The sequence below is a fragment of the Pristis pectinata genome, chromosome 22 (genome assembly GCF_009764475.1).
Source record: "Pristis pectinata isolate sPriPec2 chromosome 22, sPriPec2.1.pri, whole genome shotgun sequence".
In the NCBI taxonomy this organism is placed as follows: Eukaryota; Metazoa; Chordata; class Chondrichthyes; order Rhinopristiformes; family Pristidae; genus Pristis; species Pristis pectinata.
The window spans coordinates 19,383,819-19,389,960 of NC_067426.1; positions in this window are offsets into that span (position 1 = coordinate 19,383,819).

Below are 6,142 nucleotides of genomic sequence, written 5' to 3' on the forward strand. Positions count from 1 at the left end.
AACTCTTGAACCTGTCCAATGTACCTGCTTCCACCACCACCTCAAGCAGTGCATTCCATTCACCAACTACTCTCTGGGTGAAAAACCTCCCCCTGACATCTCCCCAAACCTCCCACCCATAACCTTAAAGCCATGCCCTCTCGTCTTGAGCATTGGTGCCCTGGGAAGGAGGCGCTGGCTGTCTACTCTATCTATTCCTCTCAATATTTTATATACCTCTATCATGTCTCCTCTCATCCTCCTCCTTTGCCTTAAGTTCTCCTGCTCACAATTAGCTACCATCTTGGTTATATTGATCTGTCTCTAGAAAGAGTAAAGGCATGTGCCAAATTAGGTTTAATTGCCTGAAAGGGCACCAAATGTATCTGGTAGCTTCCTGTTACTTGTAGATTTGTGACTGGAAAGTCCTTCATTTGTAAGATAGTCCATGTCCTGAATGCTTTGGAGGGGGGGGGGGGGGTGGGGGCGTGGGGGTTGGATATCTTGCTCCCTCTTGTGGTATGCACACTCCTGGTGACTGTTGCAGCAAAAATAATATGACTAAGTGCATATAATATGATGAAATTGTTTTTAATAAGCCAACCAAAATAATTGTAACTTTCATTTTCTTTTGACGTAGAAACTTTATCGCTTTTCTTCTTAGGCAGTCCGTCAGGATTGAGAATGATTTGCTTTTACTCCAGTTCTGTGGGTAATGAGAGGGCTGATGAGGCCACTGTGGGAACTGCAAATTCTGCCTCAGGTGCTTGATGGGGTGGATGTGTGGGTTGTTTGGAGGATAGACTGCTCTATTCATGGTTTTTACTGGGCTTCCATGTGTTCCTGATGCATGGACTCGAGGTTTTTTTTTCCATTTTGAATGGTCTTTGGCCATGGATGTTAACTTTTACTGAGAGGACTTTCAGGAATCCTTGAATCATTTCCTCTGTCTGTGGCAATCTCTTGCTTTGAAGAAAGTGTCTGTCCCTGGAGTTTAGTCTGAATATTCTCACCATTAATGCTTTAATACTATTTTATGTTTAGAACCTTTTAGTATAGGAATACAATTGTCTCTTAAGTAATATTTATTTGATATAAAGCAAATTTAATTGATAATAAAAGCAAAAAATGTTGGAAACACTCAGCAGGTTAGGCAGCATCTGTGGAAAGAGTTGACATTTTAGGTTGAAGACCTTTCGTCAACCAGGAAAGTCAGAAAACAAGTTAGTTTTAAGTACAGGCCAATCACCAAACATCAGTGGTTTGTAAATTGTACCTCAAACAAAGTTGGATTTTTTAAGATGATAGTAAGGGAGATTGATAATGGCAGCACATTTGATTGTGGCATATTTGACAATGTCCCATACAACAGTCTGATCATGAAAACAAAAACCCATGGGATCCAGCAGATTGCACTAGTTGGGATCCAAAATTGGCTCAGTAGCAACATAGATTTAATCAAAGTGTGTAATTGCCCTGACAGGGTGAACATTAGTTTTCCTCAGCTAAGAAACTGAAAGCTTTTATCACTTACCTCATTTCAGGAATTCAAAGCAATATGCAGAGTACTTACGGGAATGAAAATAATATTCAACACAGGTCAACACATTGTGCTATAATTTTAGAAGGGCTTAAGAACTTGAAGATGTTTTTCTCTGCTTAATCCCTCATGAGCATAAATTTCCTGTGTGTAAAGATAAAAACAATAAGGGGACAGACCCATAGTGGGAAGACTCTGCTGTATTTATGGTTGATGTACGTTTACAGTGCTTCAGGCTTCCTGCTGTTTGTTGAATGATATTTAAATATTTCTGCTTGAGAGAAACCGAATAACTGAAATAGGCAGGGGAGATTGGGAGTACTATCTTCAAAGTTTTTGAACGAAATGGATAAACAATTTTTAAATTGGCCTCATGGTTTTTTTTCAAGAGTTGCACCTGCCAGTGATCAAGAGATTAAACTTCATAGATCCAGGTGGGGTTGCCAATTCTGGAAAGACACTATAATGTTTTCACTTAGTTTGCTTCTCCTAAAACCTACCCAATGAAGTGGGCTGTGGGGTTATTACATCCAAGTGGAGGTTGTTTACAGAGGCAGTTAGCATTTTCCACTGTCAAGAATATGAGTATTCGGTTGATCACAGCACCTTTGTTTAAGGTGCAATTTCTGGTGACATCTAGACCTGTTACCTTATGACTCCTGTGTCTAGGTGTCACCACAAATAAAGGTCTTAATTTACAGCAGTTGCAACCTGCAGGCCCTGGTTTGAAGTAAGGACTGATTTTCAGAGGTTAGATCTGCCTGGTGCTCATGTAAACCATGTAAGTGATATGAACTTGGGTGGTGGGGGAGTACTTATCACACAGTTTAATGTGGGGTGGGTGGATGTGTGCTTGGGAGGGTGGGGCATAGGGTGCAGGAGTTGATAGGGAAGGAAAATTAGGGAATTTTTAAAAATGTTCTACTTATTTTAGTGCTGCTATATAATTCCAAAAGCTGTAGTGGTATTTTTTAATGCAGATTGAAAATATTGGAAATGCTCGACAGACTAGGCAGCATCTGTGCAAAGAGAACCAGTTAAAACTTCAGGTCAATGATCCTTCATCAGAGAACCTCTGAATCTGATGAAGACAGTGATGAATGTGTGGGACTTTACGTGAGATTCAAGACACTGTGGCCCAGAGACTAATTGATAGCCACAGAGGTGTTGTAAAAAGTTGCTGCATACATAACCATTTTGGTCCTGGGCCCACCACTTAAGTTCAGTTGCATCCAAGGCTCTGCATCATTGTGGAGTGTGCAGTGGAAAGGAGAAGACGTGTCTGTGAGTGGGGCCACATCTGGGGGTCTATGAGGGAAGATGGTCCACAGATTGGGGGTATGCTCTCTAGATAGAAGGATGGGATGAACGGTGATTGGGACCTGAGAGTCAATGTGGCGTAATCAGATCAGACCTGATGGTGGAGAATGTCTGTTGGATTTGGGATTGATGGTATAGAATGGGTTTGGGTGCAAGTGAGGAGATTGAAGGCTGGTGTTGGGAGATCAGTGAGTGGGGAGTGCAGGGTTGGCTTAGGGTTCTGAATGGGGGCTCAGGGAGGTTGGGTCAGTCTAGTGAAGTGGGGAGGGGGCTGTCATGGTGATGCAGTTGGAACATGTGAGCTGGAACTAGACAGTAATTTTAAAATAACCCCTACTTTTGCAATTTGATCATTGTGAATTTCTCTACAAGGGCTTGGAACAGTGCAATTTTGTAACTGGCCAGTTAGGAGGTGCACAGGTATGATTCAGGCACCTCCTTGCCCTCCCTGTGGATTAGTACCTGTTCGCATGAATTGGTGAGGTGGGGTCAAACCCATATCTTCCTCTCATAACCTCAACTGGCCACTGTTGAACTATCTTGTCTGTGTAGATAGTTCTTGTGATAAAATTATATTTTTGTCCTTGGCTAATTCTTTACCACCAATGCTCACTGGATCAGATACTTGCTTAAACTTGTTTAAAGATTTTCTCCCAGACGTCTGCCAATGCTGTTCTACAGGAAGCAAATGTAAGGAGAAGAAAGGAATCCTAATATCATGAATCCTTTACTTTCCTTCCTAAATCCCCAGGCAAGATTTGGTGGCTAGCATTGAGAAGTCACTGGAAGATTATTGGTTCTGAAATATATGAACAGATTAATCAGTTCCTCTGTTGTTGCTTTTGTCTGATTAGATGTCCATAGCCTGAGACTGGAATACTTTGACTATCATCAGGAACATTATGGTAGATTATATCCAGTGCCCAGAGCCTCAGAACAAACAGATTCACAAGCCTGAGTACAACAAACTTCATTACTTACCAACAGGAAATCCCAGTAAAGGTAATACTAAAGATGTAGGCTATATTTATTGTTATACCCTTTGTGCCCTTTTATTGGAAATTCCTAGACCAAACTTGCTTTAATCTGTCAAAATGAAAAACACTGTCAAGCTGGAGGAACTCAGCAGGCCAGGCAGCATCCATTTGAGTTCCTCCAGCATCATAGTGTTAACCCCATGGATGCTGCCTGGCCTGCTGAGTTCCTCCAGCATCATAGTGTTTTTCATCTAGATTCCAGCATCTGCAGTCCTTTGTTTCTTTAATCTGTCATATACTGCTGAATTTCTAACGAATTTTCTGGAGTGTGTTTACTTTCAAAATTTTGAATGTTCTTTTCTTTGTATTAACTTCAAGTAATGTCCTCCATATTTCTGCAATTCTTGAATGGCGTAATTTCAAAAAGCAATTAAGAAGATAAACTGACAAAATCTTTAAGGAAGTAAAATACAATTCACTGAGTGTGGGTTGACTTAGGGTCACAAGCTAGGGTTGGGTGTTTGGGTCAGACCAGTGAGGTGTAGAGGACTGGCTGCAGTGATGATATAACTGGGCAACTTAGTTAGATTCCCATTGCTGGGATTAGATCTGCTCAGGGAAGCACCCTCTAAATCAGAGGCAGAAGCGCTATCAAAATATTGTTATCCTGAGTCTGCCAACAAGAGGCACACCTCAGTGCCATATAAACTAATTTCCCCAACAATGATTTAAAGAGCATCACATGAGGAACAACACAATCATCCATGGTAAAAGCATCATCCGTGCCAGTGAGATTCACAGCCAGAGTTGCCTGATCTAAGTTCCAGAGTGATGTATTTTAACATGGAAATCTTAAAACATCCAGAAAAATATGGATTTACCAGGTGCTTCTGAATTGCTGGTCCAGTGATCTGAGCAGTTATATTTTGTGAACTGGAGAAGTGTTGGAGGAAGGAGTAAAACATCTGAGAGTCAGTCCTTCGGATGATTAAATCATTTTTCATGGTCTGTGGTTTTGGCGCCAGCTTTCAACAGATTTAAACTAGAGGAAATGCCCACAAATTATGTTGTTCTTTGCAGCAATTAAATTTAATTTCTTACTATGAATAAAACCTTCTAACTCTTATGAGACCAATGAAACAAACCAATGAGATCTTTGAGCCTGAGGGTAACCATAAGATAGAAGTAGGAAACCAAGATCCGTCAAAACAATCACTTCAAAAATATTGCTGCGTTTGTCTAGGTTTATCAAACTGAACTCAGAAGAATGCAGTTAATGTAAAAGAGATCCTCATAGATAATGTGACATCTAAAGTATATACTATCCTCACGATCAGTGCAAACGATGAGGAAACAAATCAGAAAGAGATTTTCTACCTAAGATAAGACATTCTTTCCATGTGATAAAATAGTCACAGGGTGTATTGCACTTGGCTGTTATTGATGCAGCACAGCTTGTAGTCCGTACAGATTGTGTTAAATCAGGAATATACTAATAAATGGCACAATGGATTAGGGCAATTAATCAACCAAATAGAATCTAAAAGGATGCTCAGGTAAAACAAACACTTCCTAATAAAATGATAACAGCTGCAATGTTTTGAGCATTTTCACTATAGCTATATCAGAGTGCTTCTAAAGTGGGACAAATGTGCAATTTTATCACAATTCAAATTCACATGAAGAGTTCAAAGTAGAAAGTAAGGAAATCATAGTCTATGAATGACAAATAATTATTTGATCTGGCAACAAGGTGGCAGGTTGTCCAAGCTCCAGAGCTGGGTTGCTCTCTTTGCAATGCTGTTCCAGTGGAACAGGTATTCTGTTTGCCTAAGTTTCCAGGGTTAGTGATGGTGAGTTGTACCATAACAGGGATGTCTTTACTGCACCCAAAATCATTACTAAAGATGTATAGATTCAGGCCCAAGTTGACCCTCCTGTGGGTAGGGAGGTGGGCAGGGGCTAGAACCCTGGGATTATTGTAGGGAGGGAAAAATATGTTGGCAGGAAGGTAACAATAGGCTCTACTGCTCCTTTTTCTGAAAATCTGGAAAGATGTTTTCTGTGTAACCTTGGACAGGATAAAGTATGAAAATTCCATACCTAATTTCATAATGTTCTAAGCTTAATATATTTGTTTCTAAAACATCTGTAGATTACTTTGTTTTGGCACTAGTTATTCAGAGGAGGAAATCAATCAGTAAGGATTTAATCAGGATTTATCTTTACACAATAACTTTATATCATATTTAGAAGCAATGAATTCACATCCTTTAAGCCATTTACATTAAGATTCCGTTAATGCTTAAGATGTATCAGTTGATTT